Source organism: Eriocheir sinensis, chromosome 53, assembly GCF_024679095.1.
Source record: "Eriocheir sinensis breed Jianghai 21 chromosome 53, ASM2467909v1, whole genome shotgun sequence".
NCBI classification, from domain to species: domain Eukaryota; kingdom Metazoa; phylum Arthropoda; class Malacostraca; order Decapoda; family Varunidae; genus Eriocheir; species Eriocheir sinensis.
The window spans coordinates 6,544,021-6,566,520 of record NC_066561.1 but is presented as its reverse complement, the minus strand read 5'-3'; the positions used below and the strand labels follow the sequence as shown (position 1 = coordinate 6,566,520).

The following is a 22,500-nucleotide window of genomic DNA, read 5'->3' as shown; positions in this document are numbered from 1 at the left end:
GTGGCTGAGTTGGGGAGGTGGTGGCTCAGTGGTTAGCGTGCAGGCGCCGCGTCCAGCCCGCCGCCACAAGCAGGGATTTTTTCATACTACCCACATGCTGTCCTGAAGACCACCTATCAACCCAGACTCTAGACTCTCTCTCTAAATAGAGGATCACAGATAAGCTCTGGGACAAGCATAAGCCAAGCAAGATGGCGCCACTATAAACACTTGCCTGCGCCATAACCTTACGTGCCCTTAATTGCCTCCTCTGATGTAAAATAGAAGAAAAAAAACGCTGTTCACTCTGGATGCTGTAGCCTGATCAACGAGTCTTTTCATCCCCGGAAACGAGATACATCAATTACAGCGACCAAAAGAAAAAAAAAGAATATAAAAGGCAAAATAGGCGTACACGGCAGCCTTTGTGCGAACCATGATCCCGGATTAGCGAAACATACGGGATAAAAAATAACGAGAAACAGGAGGAAAATAATAATAGGCAAAATAAAGGTGGATGGTAACCCTTGTCCGAACCCAGATCCCGGATTATCGAGCCATACGGAATAGGTAATGATTCAGCCGTAGAAGTGACGATAGTAAATAGCAAAATAAACCTTGGTATTTTTTTTTATAACAGCGGATTATTGAAATATATGAAATAGAAAAGAAACAGGAGTAAAAATGAGAAAATAAATAGTGACAAAATACACGTACATGGGAACCTTTTAGGCAAACTCAGATCATGGATTATCTAAAAACACGAAAAATAAAAATAAAGAAACAAGTAGAAAAAAAAAAAACAGGGAATGCGAAAGAGAAGAAATTATTAATAAGAAAAGACTGGAAAATGGAAAACATACGTAAATAGAAAAGAGACGAAAGAATAATAATAAAAAGAAAGAAAAAACTCAAATAGAACTTATAGAACGAAATCAGAAAGAAATCACGACATTGCAGGAGAAAATAAATATGAAAATGTAATTAGACAGTAAGAAGGAAAACAAGTAATAAACAGAAATATCGAAAAAGAAGAAACATTTAAATAAAACAAAACTGGAAGAAGGAAAACAAAGCAAAGACAGGAAAGACAAGAAACGCGAGATAAAGATTCCCTTACCATTATTATATCCAGCACAACCCCCACCACCATCATCACCACCATCACCACCACGATCACGACCACCACCACCACCACCAGCCCCTCCCCTACCACCACCACTAACAACAAGAACAACAACAATCCCCCCTCGCCTCCACCACCATCACCACCATCACCACCAACACTACCACCACCAACAACAACAATCCTCCTACACAACCACCACCACTACCCCACTACATTCACCCTCCCACCCCACTACCAACACTACCATTACAGCACCACCTCCATCACCACCACCACCGGCGCTTCCCCGTGTAATGTTTCCTGGAACGAACGCTTACCACAGGCCCGAGGCGAGGCTGGGGATGGCTGACGCAGGCAATGACGTCAGCACACACTTCCTGGGGCGTCAGCACAGCGGCAAGACACAGAAAACGGTAAAAAGGTCAACGGAGGCACAGAAAACGGAAAGAGCGATTAACAGACACAGAAAACGGAAAGAGCGGTTAACAGACACAGAAAACGGAAAGAGCGATTAACAGACACAGAAAACGGAAAGAGCGGTTAACAGACACAGAAAACGGAAAGAGCGGTTAACAGACACAGAAAACGGAAAGAGCGGTTAACAGACAGAAAATATGAGTAACCGTTAACAGAGACATGAAAAACGGAGAGTCAGCACGCACTTCCTACGGTTTTAGCTCGTCAGGCGTGTCAAAGAAAACGTGAATAATGGTTAACAGAGATGAAAACGGGAAGAAGAGTTTAAAATCGTTAAGAAAACCGTAAAGAGGCTAAAGAAATCGGAAAGAGAACTCAATAAAATCAAGAAAACGGGAAGAAAAGTCATTAGTCAAGGAAAACGGAAAGGAAAGTCAATAAAATCAAGGAAAACGGGAAAAGGAGTCAAAAAATCAAAGAAAACGGGATAAAGAGTCAATAAAGTGAAGAAAAACGGGAAGAAAAGTCATAGAAGTCAAGGAAAACGGGAAAAAATTCAATAGAGTAAAGGAAAACGAAAAGAGGAGGAAATAGAATAAAAGAAAACGGAGAGAAGTCAAAATATCGACCAAAAATATCAAAACAAAAGCAGTGAAGAAACAAAAGAAAAACATCCTCAAAAATTCAAAATACAAGAGAAAACATAAGAAACAATACAAAAAAAAAACACTAACAAACATTCAACACAAAAGGTGATGCGTAAGAAACAAAACCAAACATCGACGAAAATTAAAAACAAAAGAGAGTAGAAATAAGAAAAGAAACAGAAAATCAATGTCATCAAGAATTCAAAATAAAGGAGTATACCCCTCAATACGAACTCATAAAAAACGGGACTTGAGCGCCACTGTACATAAGTTGAAATCAAAAGAGGTGTAAGAAACAAAACGGGGGAAAAAAAAAACATTGACACAGAAATCCAAAGTAAAAGAGTACCTCCATCAAAACATATTCATAAAAAACGGGACATGAGCGCCACTATAACACGTAAGTCGGCGAAAACGAGATGAGGTGTCGATAAGCTCATAGAAAACGGGTGAGTGGCATTGAGTGACGCGGAAATAGGCGGCTGGCTGTCACACCACCATCACAGAGAGCGAGAGAGAGGGCGTGACGGGAGACTTATGTAACAGTCCTGTGCCGTAACAACAACAACAACAACAACAACAAGAGCAGCACCCAATAGTACCTTGTCATTGGTTATCGAAATATACGGAATAGAAAAGAAAGAAACAAGTAAGAAACGAAAAGCGAAAGACGTGAAATAATAAATGAAATGGGACTGGAAGAAGGAAAAGAGAAAAAAATAAGAAATAGAAAAGATAAACAAAAGGAGGGAAGGCGAAAGACATGGAATAATAAGAAAATAGAAACAGAAAAAAAGGACAACAGGAATATAGCAATAACCACCACCACCACCACCACCACCACCATCGACGTAATAGATGAACCAGTCACGAACCTGTCAACACCACTTGTACTACCACCACCAACCCATTACAATCACCACCACCATCACCACCACTACTACCAAACCGCTACCATCAACCAGCTACCACCACCACCATCACTACCATAACCAACCCATCACCACCACCACCACCACCACCCATACCATAACCATTTACACCACCACCACTACCACCACCATTACCACCACAACCACCACCACGATTCCAGTACCAGCGAAGTATTAAACAATGTATCACCACCACCACCACCACCGCCGCCGCCGCCCTACCACCACCACCACCACCACCGCCGCCGCCGCCATAACACTAACACCAAGCTCGACATAGCGCCACCACCGGACCATAAAAGCACAATCGATTTCGTTACGCCGTTTATCAAAGAGAATTACCGTGATCCCTTCTACCTCCACCTCCACCTTCCACCACCTCCATCAACACCGATTTTTCTTCCACTATACTTCCACTACCGTCATCACCTACTCCATTATCATCCATTAACACCCTTTTTTATCTTCACTGTATTTCCACTATCATCATCACCATCTACTCCTTCTCTATTAAGACCATAACCTTTCTCTTTTCACTATACTTTCATTGTCGTCATAACCTTCTACTTCTCTTCCATTATTTTCTATGGGCCAAATTCTTCCCTTATGCCTTTTCACTACCATCACTGCAGCTACTATCGCCCTATCTATATTCTCCATCATCAATCCTGTCTCTCTCACCATCACTACTATTGTCGTCCATTAATTCTCCTTCTCCTTCTCTTCTCTCTTTTATTCGTCTATCTATCTTCTTCCTTTCTTCCTTTTTGCCCTCTTCTTATTTCACTTCTACCTCTTCGCCTTCTCATACTTATTCTCCTCTGTTCCTCTTCTTCTATTCCTCGTTGTTCTCCTACTCTTCCTTCTTCAGTGTTTCCTCTTCCTCCTCCTCCTCCTACTCTTCATTATTATTCATAAGAACATAAGAACATAAGAACGCAGGAGTCTGCAAGAGCCGGCCTGTAGGCTGCCAGTACTTTGACTCCTTTGACCCCCTAAGCCCCACCCTAACCCCAATCGCTGTCCATTGAATTATCTATTTTATTTTTGAATGTTGACATGTGTTACAATTGTCACACACTTCACACTATTCCACTCCACACCCATCACCACTGTTACAAAAACCAATTTTTGCCTATGTTTGAATTTGTTTAGTTTGAATCGTTTATTTACTTTACTAACCTCTTCTTTCATTACCAACACTTACCTGTGAAAAACCTCATATTAAAGCTTATTATTTCATCCATTTATAAACCTCTACATGTTCTACACCTCTAGAGTTCACCCTTTTAACTTCTTTAACTGTTTGTTTAACTGTTCAACCTCTTTCTCTTGTGGCAAGTGAAATTCCTTTCATCATCATCTCCTTTCCCTCCTCTTCCTCCTCCTCCGCCACCACTTCTCTTCCTCGTCTTCCTCCCTCTTCTTTCCTTCCTTTTTCTCCTCCTAATATTCCACCTCTTCCTTTTCATCCTCCTCATACTTCTTCTTATTCTCCTTCTGTTCCCTTTCTTCCTTCGGCAATATCCTCCACCTCCTCCTTCTCCTCCATAACTCCATTCTAATCTATAATCCACAACATCTATATTTCATCTTCCACCTCAACCTCCACCATATCTGACCATTCTACATCTCCACTATTACCTCCTCCACTACCATCATCCTCAATTCCTCTACCTCCTCCTCTTCCACTTGTTTTTTTACAACAAAGGAGACAGCTCAAGGGCACAATAAAAAGTAAACAGTAATAAAAAAAAGCCCGCTACTCGCTGCTCACAAAAAGAATCCAAAGAGGTGGCTATATTTTCACTCAATTTTCACTCTATTTTCACTCTATTTTCCACCGGTAACACACGACCTCCAAATTACTCCTTCCATCACCACTATCACCTCCATCACCACCACCATCACCACCACCTCCATCACCACCACCTTTAACCTTCGTGTCCCGTTGGTATTCTTTCATGAGGTATCAACACGCACGCCTATGTATTGTGGTCTATAAAACACTATATCACTCCACACCTTTACCTGTTATTCCCTCATTCCATTTCTATTCATCTTTTCCTTTGTTTATTGTTATCCAGGTACATTACTTTTACGTATATGATTTAATTTACACTACTTAACCTTCCTCATTAAACATATCGGGTTCAATTACGACTGTTTTTCAAGACCACAAAGATGATTTTAACCGGGTTTTTATGAGTAGTTTCCCCTTTCGTGGTTCAGGAGTCGTGTAAAACTAAGTCCTTCGCTTCTCACATCAACATGGGAGGGTGACTGTGGTGGTGGTGGTGGTGGTGGTGGTGTCGCTGAAGACGGTATGACTCAAGAACTCCCAGTAAAAATTAAGTTCAAGTGTCTTTTTAAAATGCTGTGTTGTCTTTGTTTTCGTGTTAGTCTTTTTAAAGGCGTTCACAGACATCTCGAATCTCTCTAACGTTATTCTCTTATTTTTATGCTGTTAATTTCGTGTTATCGTAAATAGTGAAGTGACGTTAAGCAGCCTTGTAACGGACCCCTGAGCCTTGCATCCTCCTTAAAACACACACACACACACACACACACACACACACATACACCAAACTTGATATCACAATTCCTTGCCGTCATGTGTGTGTGTGTGTGTGTGTGTGTGTGTGTGTGTGTGTGTGTGTGTGTGTGTGTGTGTGTGTGTGTGTGTGTGTGTGTGCTTTCTTCCGTTCGACTCTCCCTGTTCTACCAAAACGCATCCTACGGCGGAGGAAGACCCGGGAGGATTTTTCTCCCTGCCGGTCGGCGTTCCGGAGGCCATTCTGTTTTCAATCCCTGAGCTGACGAAAGCGGTTTTCTGCCACTGATCCGTAATTATTTGTCAATTCATCTAACAATTATCGGCTATGAAGTGCGTCATAGTGTGGACGTTATTCTTGGTGATGGGAAATGTAGGTGCCGTCAGCCTGCCGAGAACCCATGGGGAAAAGCTGACGAAGGGGTACTCCAAGACCTGACTTTGATTTCGACTTTTACAATAATTATTCACATTTTTTTTAATATATTTCTCTATTTTCATCCTCATATTCTTTGTTTCCGTTCACACACACATTTACTATTTTCATTTTTTATTCTGTTCTTCATCTTTTTCGTTACCTTTTCATATGTTTCTTCCGATGGATGAATAATTACCTATACACAATATCATTTTCCACGCACCTTTTTTTCCCCAGTCATTCCTTTCCAGTTAATTACTTACAAAAAAGATATTCACACTATAATTATTTTTACTTCTCATTTTCCATGTTTACAAAGATTTACAAACATTTTTTTTTCTCACATATTTCCTCCTTTTTTATTCCTTCTAACTCACTCGTTCCCTTTTTTTGTTTTTTCTAGTTTATATACAACATACTTCTCTTCCTCACGTTGTATACTTATTTTCTACTGCATTGTGTATTTTTTTCTATTGTTATCGTTCCTACAATCCCTCAGAAGTACAATTAATTACCTACAATACTTTTTCTTTTATCATATACAACTTTTTTTCCCCCACTTGCTTATTTCTAGTTAATTACAAAAACATTTACAATAATTTTCTCCTCATTTTTCGATGTTTACAAATATTAACAACACTTTTTCCTACACTCCTCCCACCATGCCCTTTCCCAGTCCTTTATCTTCTCTTTTCTTCATTTTTCTATCTTATTCCTCTTTCACATCACCCTCTCTCTCTATCCATCAATCTTCTCCTACTCCTTTTTTTATTTATCACTTTTTTTTATTTATACGCACAATACTTTTTCCCCGGCGTTATATTTTATTTTCTGAAGCGCGTCACCTTTTCCTCTTTTATTCCCCTGACGGGCGGCGTGTTGAGCGGTTGTCCTGCCGTGAATAAAGGCTAAGAGAGAACTTTTGACGCGCTGACGAAGGCCCGGCTGGAGTTTGTTGTGTGTGTGATGCGCTCGCTCTCTCTCTCTCACTCTTGTTCTCTCTCTCTCTGGCTCGCTCCTCTTCTCTCTCTCTCTCTCTCTCTCTCTCTCTCTCTCTCTCTCTCTCTCTCTCTCTCTCTCTCTCTCTCTCTCTCTCTCTCTCTCTCTCTCTCTCTCTCTCTCTCTCTCTCTCTCTCTCTCTCTCTCTCTCTCTCTCTCTCTCTCTCTCTCTCTCTCTCTCTCTCTCTCTCTCTCTCTCTCTCTCTCTGTGTGTGTTTGGGAAAAAAAATATATCCAACGCCATTTAAACCACTTCCGCGTACTTTTTCATCCTATTCTCCTCTTCCTCCTCCTCCTCCTCCTCATCCCCCTCCCCCTGCCCCTCCTCCTCCTGGGATGATCACATGCCCAGTGATGTTATTTACCTGGATTTCCAGAAAGCATTTGACAAGGTCTGCACGAGCGACTCCTTAAGAAGCTAGAGTCATCGGGTCTAGGAAGCAATCTGACCACGTGGATAAGAGATTGGCTCACCGATAGAAAACAACGAGTGCTACTCAAGGGCAGGCTTCCAAGTGGCTTCCAGACACAAGAGTCAATTCTGGGACCCATTCGCTGCAGGCGCCAAGTGACTGTCGAGCAGATTAAATCACTAGAACGGGCAACCCCGTAATGAGCCAATAGGGTTTCTGTTGCCTGCATTTGGATGTTTTCAAGTTTCCTCCTCCTTCTCCTCCGGCTACTTTTTCATCCCCTTCTATTGTCCTCCACTTCTTCAACTCTCTCTCTCTCTCTCTCTCTCTCTCTCTCTCTCTCTCTCTCTCTCTCTCTCTCTCTCTCTCTCTCTCTCTCCTTCCCTCGACCATAACATAACGTAGATACCTTTTTTTTTCCCGAAGCTTCAATAAGACCTTCGTGTATAACGTCTTCGGACCCACGAGGAAAGAAAAAAAAAAGTAAAAAAGTAAAAAAATAAAATAATATGAAAAGTAAAAGACGGTCTGAGTTTCATTGTGTTGGGGCTGAAAAATGAGTATGGTGTCCAGCGAATGGGGGGGAGGGAGAGGGAAGGGGGGAGGGGGAGAGGGGGGGAAGGGACGTGATTGATGGTAATGGTGAGGGGTAGGAAGAAGAGGAAGAAAAAGAAGAAGAGGAGGAGGAGGAGGAGGAGGAAAAAGAGTTGGAGGAAGAGAAAAAAAGGAGGAAAATATTGAAGGGAAGAGAGAAGGAAAAAAAAGTGGAGTTTGAGGAGAAAGAAGACGAAAGAAGAAGAAGAAGAAGAAGAAGAAAAATAAGAAGAAGAAGGAGGAGGCAAAAGAGGAAGTGAAAGAAGAGGAGGAGAAAAGTTTGGAGGAAGAGAAAAAAAGGGAGGAAAATATAGGAGAAAAGAGAAAGAAAGTGGCGTAGGAGGAAAAAGAAAAGAGAAAAGGAGGAGGAGGAGGAGGAGGAGAAGTTGGAAAAGAAACACGAATGGAAAAGAATGGAGAAAGAGGAAATAATAGAAGGTGGAGGTGGAGGAAAAGAACAAAGGAAAAAGAGGAAAAAGAGTTGGAAGACGAGGATATTAAAGAGAAGGGAAAAAAAAAGAAAGTGGATTGGGCGGAAGAACAAGAAGAGTTGGAGGACGAGGAAATTAAAGAAAAGGAAAAAAAGAAAAGGAAGTGGATTAGGAGGAAGAGGAGGAAGAAAGAGATGAAGGAGCGGGAGGACAAGAACTAATTGGAGAAAAATGAGATGGAAACGAAAGTGGAGTTGAAGAAAAAAGGGAGATAGAGAAGAAGGAAGAGGAAGGAAAAAGGAAAATATGGAGAAAAATGAGGAAAAGGAGATAATCAAATAAATAACTGAAACAAGAAAGAAAAATGGAAAAAAAAATAAGCAAGAGAAGAAAACGGAAAAGATATAGAGAAAAGAAAACGAGGAGAGGAGAAATAAATAAGGAGAGACTCAAACAAATAAATGAAACAAGAAAGAAAATGGGAAGAAAAAGCAATAACTATGAAAATTCGTTACTACCATTGCCATTACTGTTATTATTATTATTATTATTATTATTATTATTATCATTATTATCATTTTCTTTCACTCCACGTTACTTTCCTCTCCCTTTTATCGTCCCTTGAGAGTGCGTTAAGCGTGAATCACATTGCGTTAAGTCCACCATTGCAGGTCTCTCTCTCTCTCTCTCTCTCTCTCTCTCTCTCTCTCTCTCTCTCTCTCTCTCTCTCTCTGAGAGAGAGAGAGAGAGAGAAACTTCCTCACTTACAGTCCTTCCCATCATATTTCATCTCTACAGTTTCTAACACTTCCTGCCTCACTTCTCTCCCTCTCTCCCTCCTCCCCTTCCTCCATTTCCGCCCTTTCCCTTGGCTTTCCTTCCCTCCACCATGTTTTTTCCTCCTTCCCTCCATTCGTACCCTCCCTCCTTCCCTCTCCGATTTACCTTTTTCTTCTTCCTCTCTTCCTTCCTTCCTCCCTCCATTCCCTTCCTTCTTCAGTTTTCTTTTCCCACTACAATGTTTTTTTTTTCTCCTCCCCTTCCATTTTCTTCAATCGTACTTTCCTTTCTTCCTTCTCCGATATAGCAGTTTCTTTCCTCCCTTCCTCCCTTCCTTCCTTCATTTTCATTCTCCCTTAGCCTTCCCTTTACTCCACCAAGCATTCTTCTTCCTTTCCTTCCTCAGTTCCTCCATTCGTATTTCCCCTTCTCCCTCCCGCGTAGCACTTTTCTTCCTCCCCTCCTCCAATCTCTCTATCTCCTCTATTTCCTTCCTTTCCGTCCTCCTTCCTGTCGCCCTCTACTCCTTATAACACGTGATCTCTCCTCTTGCCTTCCTCTGTTTCTTTTCTTCTTTTATATCTTTCCAACTCCTGCAGTTTTTTTTCACACATACCGTTCAAACTAACCGCGTAAATAGGCTCCTCCCCATTTCCCTCTGTCATTGGTTAGTCCACAAGCAAACCACGCCCCCTTTCAAGTTCAGGCTGCATATTATTGGTGGATACTCGGAAACGCTGAATCTATTTGGTTTGGGCTGGCTAGGATGAGTGGGCGGGACTTTTGATTATCAGAAGTTAATTTGAAGAGCTAAGTTCTTACCTATAACAAACTCAAGGGACAAAGCGACGGAGATGAGCACGGAGGCCACGCGCAGCTATAGCGTATGCCCCCACCTTTACCTGCATCTTTAAGTCGCATCCTCTCCCGTTTCCATGACAACCACAATTAACAAGAAACAAGGCAAAAGAAATATAAAAAAAACAGAAAAAACAATATTAAAAAGAGAAAAGGAAAAGCATTGAACATTGAAGGGAAAAGGAGAAGGCAAATAAAAACGTTAAGGAAAGGAGGAGAAAAAGTTGAAGAAAATGCTAGATGAAAATATTCCAAAGTTCCTCCTACAGGCGAGACACAGAAAACGGAAACAGTGGTACAAAAGAAAATGGGTCACGGACATAAGAGTTACCAATCCTTCCCCTATCCACCAGTCCCATTACCAACCCTTCCTCTATCCACCAGTCCCATTACCAACCCTTCCTCTATCCACCAGTCCCATTACCAACCCTTCCCCTCTCCACCAGTCCCATTACCAACCCTTCCCCTCTCCACCAGTCCCATTTCCAACCCTTCCCCTCTCCACCAGTCCCATTACCAATCCTTCCCCTATCCACCAGTCCCATTACGAACCCTTCCCCACGTAAAACAATGATGAGGAAATGAAAAAGAAATACCAAACAAAGGATACATAGCGAGATATACATAGAATAAAAAAGAAATCTACACCACAATAAATAAAAAGGAAATGAAGGAGAAAACAATAGCGAGGAAAACAAGGAAAAAGAATAACAGAGAAATAAAGAGAAAAACTGTAAAAAAGGAATACACTGGAAAAAAATAAAGAAAAAAAAACATAAAAAAACATTAACAGATATCACGAGGAAGAATAGCTGAAAAGGAATGAAGGGAAAAAGGAAAAATAAATGAAGGAAATAGAGAAAATTGAGAAAAGGGAAATACAACGAAATGAATAGAAGAGAAAAGGAGAAGACAATAAAGAACGGAAAGAAGGAAGAATACATGAAGATAAAGAAAGGAAAATAGAAGAACTGAAAGAAATGTTGAGAAAAATTAAAAGAAGGAAGGATAAGAAGGAAAATTAGGAAGAATAGCTAAAAAAAAAGAGTAAGAAAAAAATTGAAAATAAAAAAAACGCTAAAACAAAAACCAAATAAAAAGAAAAGAAAAAATAGCAAAAAAAGAGTAAGAAAAAAATGGAAAAAAAATGAAAAAACGCCGAAACAAAATTCAAATAAAAAGAAAAGAGAAAAAAAAACTCGAAAATTAAAGAGAAAGAGAGAAAAAGACAGAAAACCCACAACTAATAAACACTGCAGGAATTACCGCCGCGGACCCTTAAAGAGCAACACACACAAAACTACACCGACAACACAAACTGGAACACACGCACGCACGCACACGCTCGTTCACTCAACTCGCAACATTTTCACGCACTCGACGCAAACTTTTTTTCGGAAGCGCGAGTTGAAAGAGAAACAAAAATGTAATACAAAAAAAAATATAAAAAGATGAAAACAGACCAATACGAGGAAGGAAGAGAGAAAAGAATGAAGAAAAGTATTGAATCAAGAGAATGAGTGAGAAAATGGGAGAGAAAATGAGAGAATGAGGAGAGATAGAAGAAGCTCACGTAAGACTTTAAGAAGAAAAATTAATGAGGGGAACAAAATATAATTATGAGAGAATATGAGACAAGAAGATAAAAAAGAAGAAAAAGTATTAAACAAAAAAGAAGATGAAGGAAGAAGGAGAGAGAGGAAGTCTTTCAACGAGAATATAATAAGAGTAATGTGAACGAAAAAAAATAAAAACAGAACTTTGTGAGAAAAAAATAAGACACGAAGAGAAAGAATAGTATTGAATCACGAAAATAAGGGAGAAAATTGGGAAGGTAAAAGAAGAAAAAAAAAATATAATACTGTTAACAAAAAGAATGTTATAGCAGAGAACAATATGGAAAAAGAACAGAAATATGCGAAAGAAAATAACTGAAAAAAAAAGGTAAAGAAGATAGAAGCAAACGTAAACGAGGAGAAATAAAAAAAAAAGTAGCAGTAATATAAACAAAAGAATAACAATGTGAAAAATCAAGAATAATGATGAGAAAAATAAAAATAAAAGAACAAAGAAAGTATAAAATAAAAATAAATAAAAGGAAGAACAAAAAGAAGAATAATGTGAGGAGTAAAAATGCGAACATAAGATTATAATAAAAGAACAGTACGAGGAAGGAGGATAAAGAAAAATAAAGAATAGTATTGAATCAGGAGAATGAGGAAGAAAGCGAGAGAAAATGATGAAGAAAATGAGACAGAAGAGGAAGCGCACGATTTGCACGAAGAAGAAAATAATAATACTGTAAACGAAAGAGAATCATGAAGACAAGACAAGATAAAAAATAGAAGAAAAAGAAAGAAAGAAAAGTATTGAACAAAGAAGATGAAGAAAAAAAAAGAGAGGAAGCGCACATAGGTTTTTTGAAGAGGAGAAATAAAAAAGAAAATAATCTGAAATAAAGAAAAATATCGAAAAAAAAACGAATACTAGAAAAGAAGAGAAATAGAGAGAAAGAAAAGACTTGGACAAAGAAGATGAGTGGGAAAAGGAGGTAATAGAAGGCAGGTCTTTCGAAGAGAAGAACAATAATAATAATAACGTTGAAAAAGAAAATACTTGAAACAGAGAATCATGCGAGGAAAGAAGGAGAATAGAGAGAGAAAGATATTGTTGATGAGGATAAAAAAACTACATAAGAGAAACGCACGTGTATAAATAAGTCTTGGAAGGGGAAGAAAAATAAAATAATACAGGAAACCTAAAAAAATAGATACCAAAAAAAGAGAACATACTTATGAAGAAGAAAAAAAAATGGATTGAACAAAAAAGATGAAAGAAAAAATTAGGAAAAAGAAGTCCACGTGTCTGAGATATAAAAAAAAAATAATAACATAAAAACAGAACAATAAGAGGAAAGAAAATAGACAGGAAAGAGAAATGTAATGAACAGGGAAAACATAAAGGAAAAGAAAATAGAACAAGAAGCGCAAGTGTATAAGTCTTGGAAGGGGAAGAAAAATAAATTAATACTGTAGACCTAAAAAAATATATACAAAAACAGAGAACATACTAAGAGAGAAGAAAAAAATAGAAAAAGAATGCAGTGAACAAAGAAGATGAAGGGAAGAGTAAAAAGAAGAAGCCCACGTGTTTGAGGAATGAATCATTGACGGAGAAGAAAAATATGATAGTGTGAACAAAAGAAAGTGATGGATACCCCGAGCAATATGATAATAGAAGGAAATGAGAAGAAGAAAAGTTATGAATAAAGAAGATGAAAGGAAAAGTAGGAAGAAGAAGCCCACGTGTTCATTGACGGAGAAGAAAAATATGATGAAGTGAACAGAAGAAAATGATGAAAACCGCGAGCAATATGAAAATAGAAGGAAAAGAGAAGAAGAAAAGTTATGAATAAAGAAGATGAAAGGAAAAGTAGGAAGAAGAAGCCCACGTGTTCGAGGTATAAATCATTGACGGAGAAGAAAAATTATGATGGTTTGAACAAAAGATAATGATGAAAACCGAGACCAATATGAAAATAGAAGTAAAAGAGAGATAGAAAAGTAATGAATTAAGAAGATGAAGGGGAAAAAAGGACACGGCGAGTAGAAACAAAAAAGAAGGGAAAAAAGTATTGTAGGAAAGTTAAAATCACAATGCTCATAAACCTCTCCTCCCAAAATCGACAGCTCCTTTGGCCACTCTCAGAACTCTTTATAGGGGCAGTGATTAGCGGGCTTTTTTTTCCATTATTTTTATTTTTATTTTTACCTTTAACTGCTTTCTTGCTGTAAAAAAAGGATGATAAATGCAGAGAAATATTAAAATTGAAAAAAAAAAGGGAGAAAAGTACAGCACTGAAAAAAAAGTAGTGTTGGACGGAGATGAAAAAAAATAAAATATTATGAATCGTGGATCTAAACACAGAATTAGGCAAAATAAAAAAAAGGATTGAAGATATGGAAAAAAATTGAGATAAAGAAAAAAGAATGCGAAAAAGAAAAGAAGGAAATATAACCGTTTAATTGTTTAGGAAATAGTGAGGTTTAATTGCTCTCTCATCAAAATACAAACCTTTTCGACGAGTAACACTACAGAGCGAAACTAAAGGTATGTATTGAGGGAATGTTGGAAAGAACAGAAAAAAATAAGAAAGAAAACATTGAAAAAAAAAGGTTAGGGAAAAAAAGATAGAAGCACACGTGTACGAGGAGAAAAAAATAGTAGTAATATAAACAAGAGAATAATAAAGAGAAATATAAAGAATAATGATGTGGAAGAGAACGAATTAAAATACAAAGAAATAAAAAAATAAAAGGAAGAACAAATGAAAGAATAACAATGTGAAACTCTCTGTGCTACAATTACCAAACAATAACAAGGTAAATGAGTCTCCCAATTGCTCTCATATAACAAAACAAATGCAATAAATAAAAGTAAACTGCATATTCGTTCTGCATATTCTGGGCGAGAGTGAAAGGGCATATTTTTTTCATGACCAAATTTTTTTCGCTCATGAAAGAGAAAAAAGACATTCACACTTTCTCAATAATAAATTACTAAAAAAAAAAAATCATATACCATTTTTTTTAGTGTAGTTTTGAACGAGGCGCATCTTGATAAATAGGTGAATAAATAAAACGTTCCTCATAAATTTGATATCAAGAAAAAAAAGGAAAGTCATACACATTTTTTTTTACCCGCGCAAACTTGAACACAAATTATTGTGTTCAAGAAAAAAGGGTCACAGTTTTTTCTTTGATGTAGAATTGAACGAAACGCATCTTGAATAACACATGAATGAATAAAACTGTAATCCAGAAAAAGAAAATGAAATTGAAACATAAAACTGAAATTCAGAAAACTGGAACTGAAATCCAGAAAACTGAAAATAAAACTGACACATAAAATTGAAATCCAGAAAACTGAAACTGAAACATAAAACTGAAATCCAGAAAACTAAAACTAAAACAAAATTGAAATCCAGAAAAAAATACATGAAACTGAAATCCAGAAAAAAATACATGAAACTGAAATCCAGAAAACTGAAACTGAAATCCAGAAAACTTAAACTAAAACTGACACATAAAATTGAAATCCAGAAAACTGAAATTGAAACATAAAACTGAAATCCAGAAAACTAAAACTGACACATAAAATTGAAATCCAGAAAACTGAAATTGAAACATAAAACTGAAATCCAGAAAACTAAAACTGACACATAAAATTGAAATCCAGAAAACTGAAATTGAAACATAAAACTGAAATCCAGAAAACTAAAACTAAAACAAAATTGAAATCCAGAAAAAAATACATGAAACTGAAATCCAGAAAAAAATACATGAAACTGAAATCCAGAAAAAAATACATGAAACTGAAATCCAGAAAAAAATACATGAAACTGAAATCCAGAAAAAAAGGAAAAAACTCATCCAGAAAAAAAATTTTCTGAAATCAAAAGTTGAACAAAAAAAATCCTGCACCATTGATTAATATGAATAAACAAAAAAAATCTTCATATAACTAAAGAAAAAATCAAGAAAAAAAAGGAAAGTCATACACCCGGTACTTTTTTTTCCCTGTGTAAACGTGGACACAAACCATCGTGTTCAATATTCAGTGATCCTTGGTGGTGTAATATTTCCCCTGATTTCCGCTCACTTAGCCAAACAAAAATTTCTTCATATCACTAAAAAAATCAAGGAAAAATAGGAAAGTCATACACCCGGTACTTTTTTTTCCCTGTGCAAACGTGAACGCAAACCATCCTGTTCAATATTCATGTTCCTCGGCGGTGTAATATTCCCCTGCTTTCCGCTCACTTAGCCTCGGGATCGCGCGCGGCTGGGCTTCGAAGCCTCGCCTGGGGTGCCTAATGAACCATTGCGCTCGAATCAAAACTGTGAACTCACCTTGATTTTCCCAGCGATCGGAAACACATCAGGTGCACTTCAGGGACTTATTAGATTCTCTCTCTCTCTCTCTCTCTCTCTCTCTCTCTCTCTCTCTCTCTCTCTCTCTCTCTCTCTCTCTCTCTCTCTCTCTCTCTCTCTCTCTCTCTCTCTCTCTCTCTCTCTCTCTCTCTCTCTCTCTCTCTCTCTCTCTCTCTCTCTCTCTCTCTCTCTCTCTCTCTCTCTCTCTCTCTCTCTCTCTCTCTCTCTCTCTCTCTCTCTCTCTCTCTCTCTCTCTCTCTCTCTCTCTCTCTCTCTCTCTCTTAATGGGGCGCGACACCTCGTCCTTTTAACTGTCAGGAGTTTGCTCTGATTCACCGTGAAGAAAAACTGCTCCTTTGCAAACCATGAACGCGTAAATACCGCTCGAGGGGGGGGGGGGGGGCCGCGAGAGAGAGAGAGAGAGAGAGTAATGTAGCGTGAATTGGAATTGGACTCGCATTGCAAAGAAGATCAGGAAGAGGAACACGAAGAGGAAGAGGAAGCGACAGAGGAGGAGGAGGAGGAGGAGGAGGAGGAAATGAAAACGCACGAGCTAAATATTAAAGAGGTCTACGAGGCTTACTTTACCCTCTTTCTCTATTGATATGTCTGCCGATCTATCTATCTATCTATCTATTCATCTATTATGTCTGTCTATCTATCTATCTAACTCTATCTATCAATCTATCTATTCATCTATTATGTCCGTCTATCTATCTATCTACCTCTACCTATCTATCTATTCATCTATTATGTCTGTCTATCTATCTATCTATTCATCTATTATGTCTGTCTATCTATCTATCTAACTATCTATCTATCTATTCATCTATTATGTCTGTATCTATCTATCTACCTATATCTATCTATCTATTGATCTATTATGTCTGTCTATCTATCTATCTAACTATCTATCTATCTAGTGATCTATTATGTCTGTCTATCTATCTATGTACCGCTATCTATCTATCTTAACCTCACCCCCAAGGTATGTATTGTTCTGTCTCTTTCTCTACACGAGGTCAAGACAACACCCGTAACAGTCACGCTCCACCGTCACCTCGCGCGCCTGGGACTTGGATCAGATGGCGCCAACACACAATGGTTTAAAAAAATGCATTGTGTTAATATAAAAAGCATTACAAAGCAAACTGCATTGATCCATAAATGTATGACTAGGCTCTGCTAATGATAATTGTGAATAATTTTAGTGTCCATCCGTCAAAATATTTACAACGCTATGTTTTTGTAATACTTTCCAAATCAAGACACTGTATCATATTGTGAACGGTGTCATCTGGTCCAGTGTCATACATGGGCCTCGGCTTACCCCGGTAGCTGCGGGGATCATATTTCTTAAAGGCCCCTCCAAGCGAGAAAAATGAGAAAAAAATCATCACTCACATAAATCATTGCATAATATATATCAACGCATTTGTGATCAGTTTATGCATCATCTATTTTGGGGGGTTTATATCATGGCGAAAATTTGGCCCGTCGCTGCTACACGATAAAGCCACAAATCTGGCCCATCCCTGCTACCGGGTTAAGTCACGGCCGCCTTGAACAGCTGACGTTAAAATAGTGAGCGGACTCTTCTCGGAGCCGGACGTGACATGAGTTTCCCCCAGCGGTCCTTCCCAACAGCCTCCCTGACACAACCACTCCCGTCCAGCCACCGAAGTCGCTACCGTGACTCTGAAGCTCATATTCTCAAAACATTTCGGAGCTAACACACCCACATTGGATACGAGTTTCATAGAGGCTGTGTTAGTATTTCCATGGTTAGTTATATAAGCCTAGGGATAGTTTGACAAGGCTGCTGCACCGTAAATGGAAAAAAATGTTATAAAAACCTGACTAATCATTTCTGTGGCCTTTGAAAATGTTTGTTGTGAGGGCTGAAAGTGACTGAAAATACGGTCTGAGGTTGGTATTCTTAGACGACCCTGACTCTCACATCAACAATATCCAAAGGCAAAAATGGAGGTCAGTCGGGATCTAATGAGTGTTTTTGTAGGTTCATGGTACAGAAGAAGGGTCAAAATATCACCAGGGTTATTAAACTACCCCTGGAAGGGCCCACAACTCCTATGAAACCCTTGTCAAATATGTGTGTTTGGGCGAGGAAGTGTTTAACAACCCGGCAATCAGCCCCGTCAGACGCAAACCCAGAGTTGCCAGATTATCGTACTCAAAATATCGCATTTATCAGTTCCAGGGCCCAAAACTTTCTTACCCACACAGATAACGAAATGCCAGTTAAAGTTCTCGTTAAAAGCATTACTTATTGGCGTTTGTTTGCGATAGCTGTGACTCAGAAACCGGGAAATACGATGTGCTGAGTGGCTGAGTACGATAACTTGGTAACCTTGCGCAAACCCTCTAATCATTTTGCCGGTGACGCCGCCGCAACGCTTTCCCGTACGCGGAGAGCCACCAGGAGACCACTCGACTCTTGACCCGTATTATCAGACGCTTTCGACTCTCCCAACTAATATTTCAAAAGCCAAGAAGGAGATTAGTTGGGTTCCCAGACTAAGAAGGAGATTAGTTGGGTTCCCAGGTCAAGAAGGAGATTAGTTGGGTTCCCAGGCCAAGAGGAGATTAGTTGGGTTCCCAGGCCAAGAGGAGATTAGTTGGGTTCCCAGGTCAAGAAGATTAGTTGGGTTCCCAGGCTAAGAGGAGATTAGTTGGGTTCCCAGGCCAAGAAGGAGATTAGTTGGGTTCCCAGGCCAAGAAGGAGATTAGTTGGGTTCCCAGGCCAAGAGGAGATTAGTTGGGTTCCCAGGACAAGAAGGAGATTAGTTGGGTTCCCAGGCCAAGAGGAGATTAGTTGGGTTCCCATAAGTGTTTTCACGTTCATGGCGCAGAAGCTTGATCAAACTATCACTAGGCTCATAAAATTACCCATGGAAATACTAACACAACCTCCGGGAAAGTCTTATCAAGTGTATAGGTGTATATGCGTCCCTGGGTTACTGACAGCCTCCCCGACTCCCGCCGTGTTGCCGACTCGTGTAAGATAGTGCTGTCCCCATGTACGCCGTCCCACACTCCAGGTACACATGTAATATTAGACCGCGCGCCGTGCCTTTCAAGCCGACGATCTCCTGAGTCCCCGCCACACTGCCGACTCCGAGAGGATCGTTGTTCTTGAAGGTACCGTGATTGTCGCGGCTATTAGCGCCGGTTTGTGAAGTTTACGGTATTACTCGCGTGTTTCTCTCCGTAAACCGGCAAAGTTACGACCAAACTACCTGGCTTTGTGGGAACGGACCTGCTCGAAACACACACACACACACACACACACACACACACACACACACACCGCTCTGATAGCCCAGTGGATGAAGTTGTGCCCCTTCAGGAGTCAGTTGTGCCTGGCAGGCGGAGGTTCAAGCCCCGCTCAGAACTGGATTTTTCCGCCGACAAGGAGTGTTACTGTTCCCCCTTGAGCAATGGAGATGTGGTGTGTGGAGGCCCCACCAACACCCAGAGATCGACTGTAATGAGCTTGCTCTTATCGGGAGGGTACTTGTTGGCGATGACGAGTCCAGCCCGTGATTAGGCCGTGGTGAACACACACACACACACACACACACACACACACACACACGCTCTCTCTCTCTCTCTCTCTCTCTCTCTCTCTCTCTCTCTCTCTCTCTCTCTCTCTCTCTCTCTCTCTCTCTCTCTCTCTCTCACCTTTAAGGACAAACGGACAGCAGTCACCGCCGCTCGGTCAACGGGAAGCGCTGCGTGGCGGGGCAAAGGTCACGGAGAGGAGAAGATGACCTTGTGTGTTGACCTGACCAGGAAGAGGAGGACGCGGAGGAGATATGAAAATACGGAAGAACAGAAAAGAGAGAGCGTGTTGGCTTGTAAAGAGGTCGGCCGCCGCAGTGATATAATCTATTTCTCAGGCGCTCCAGTCACCTGCATTTGAAACCACTTGCGGTGCGGACGTGCGGACCAAGACAGAGTATTTTATTATTAGTAGCAGTATCCTGAGAGACGAAACTGGTAGAGAGGGAGGAATGCGGACACTATACGTTGTTTGTCCATCAGTCACCCAACAACTGAGACGCCGAGGAAAAAAAAAATGAAAGCGATGAGAGAGAAGGAAATAGAAGGCGAGGGTATTATGGTGAAGCAATGATCAAGAAACAGAGCGAAGGACCTTGTTTGTCATCCACAGAGTAATGCTAAATGCGGTTTTTAAAATGGGTTGAGGATTCCTTAGCATGTTGACCTCTCTTTCGGCCACCTCTTTAGATTCTTTTTGGGAGCAGCGAGTAGCGGGCTTTTTTTTTTTTTTATTATTGTTTACTTTTTTGTGCCCTTGAGCTGTCTCCTTTGTTGTAAAAAAAAAGTATGGTTAGTCTTGAGTGCATGAATTTACACTTGTCCAGGTTGAAGAACATTGTCGATTCTTCAAGCACGTGTTTTTTTTTTTTTTATAGTAAAGGCAACAGCTCAAGGGCAAAAAGAAAAGAAGAAAAAAGAAAAGAAAGAGTAAAGAAAACAGTAATAAAAAAAAAAAGTCTAGGTCGTTTTGTATGCCTTTGAAATCGGTCGATAGGCCCTTCCCCCCCTCCCCCCCCCCTCTCCTCTCTTTAAATGTTAGCGAATGTTATCAGCAAACTTTGACATGTAGGTTATTAGTTCGGTTTCCAAGTCTCTGATGAATATAATAAAGACGATGGGTTTTAAAACGGACCCTGGCAGTGCTCTTCTTGTGACAGAAAGCCATTCAGAAATTACCCTTTGAATAAAACTCGTTGCTTTCTCCTGACGAGCCAATTTCTTAACCACGAAGGACGAGGAATATATATAGGAAGGTAAGAAAGAAATGAGAGAAAGAAAAGGAAAACAAGGAAAACAGAGAAGGGTAAGAAAGAAAGGGAAGAAAGAATAGAAAAACAAGGAAAACTGAGAAGGGTAAGAAAGAAAGGGAAGAAAGAATAGAAAAACAAGGAAAACTGAGAAGGGTAAGAAAGAAAGGAGACAAAGAATAGAAAAACAAGGAAAACTGAGAAGGGTAAGAAAGAAAGGGAAGAAAGAAAAGAAAACAGAGAAAACAAAAGCCTACGACAGAGACACATAAAAGGGCCATTGAAGCAAAACAACAACAACAACAACAACTAACGAAGAAAACATAGAAGATAAAGAAACATACAGAGAAGAGAAAAATGACGAAGAGAGGGAAATAAAAGGAACCAGGTCAATTTAAGGACATAGGAAAGAAGAAGAGAAAGAGGACATAAAAACATGGAAGATAAAGAAACAAGAAGAAAAGAAGAAAATAACGAAGAGCGGGAAATAAAAGGAACCAGGTCAAATTAAGGACACAGGAAAGGAGAAGAGAAGGGAGACATAAGACGTGGATACAAAGGAGCTAGAAGATAAAGGTAAGGAGGAAGAGAAAATGGATCTTGAAAGTCGCTGCAAGGAGAATAAAAGACGGAAAGAAAGGAGGGAAAGAAAACCCTAAGATGATAAAAACGGTACAAAGGGAGTCAATAATGGAGGAGGAGGAGGAGGAGGAGGAGGAGGAGGAGGAGGAGGAGGAGGAGGAGGAGGAGGAGGAGGAGGAGGAGGCAGACAAAGATACTGACAATGATGACGGTGATGATAATGAGGTGAAGAACGAGGAGGAGGAGGAGGAGGAGGAGGAGGAGGAGGAAGAAGAAGAGAAGGAAGGTGACAAAAATAAAGAAAAAGAACAAAACAATGAGGACGAATAAAAAAAAATCGAAAAAGAAGAGAGAGAGAGAGAGAGAGAGAGAGCACTAAAGGAGAAGGAATACTGAGCGACAGAGTGATAAAGACCGCAAGGCTGAATCATTGATGTACACACACACACACACACACACACACACACACACACACACACATACACGCTAAATATTTACGACAAAACACGTATACGCGAACGAAATTCTTATAACAAAATAAAATAAAAAAAAATAAATAAATAAAATGACAAATACAACACGATTTTTCACATCGGCCAATCTTTTTTTTTTTTTTATACGGGAAAGAAAAAAAAATACATATACGAAAGTTTGTGGGAAAGAAACGGTGCACTATTTTTTTTTCTCTCAATAATAATAATAATAATAATAATAATAATAATAATAATAATAATAATAATAATAATAATAATAATAAAGTATCCCATAAAAGACTCACGGTCACCTGTTGATTAAAAGGAAGGAAACATCTGCCACTCACCGGTGTAGCTCTCTCTCTCTCTCTCTCTCTCTCTCTCTCTCTCTCTCTCTCTCTCTCTCTCTCTCTCTCTCTCTCTCTCTCTCTCTCTCTCTCTCTCTCTCTCTCTCTCTCTCTCTCTCTCTCTCTCTCTCTCTCTCTCTCTCTCTGTCTGTCTTTCTCCCTTTCTCCCTTTCTCCCTG

At 39.6% G+C, this 22,500-nt stretch overlaps 1 protein-coding gene across 1 annotated transcript in view; it reads left to right on the top strand.

Annotated features, from left to right (window-relative positions):
* The window catches only part of LOC126983116 (calcitonin gene-related peptide type 1 receptor-like), a gene marked incomplete at its 5' end in the record, with an annotated part of 94,035 nt that overhangs the window by 5,273 nt on the left and 66,262 nt on the right, over positions 1 to 22,500 (top strand). The gene's annotated exons all lie outside the window — the stretch shown is intronic.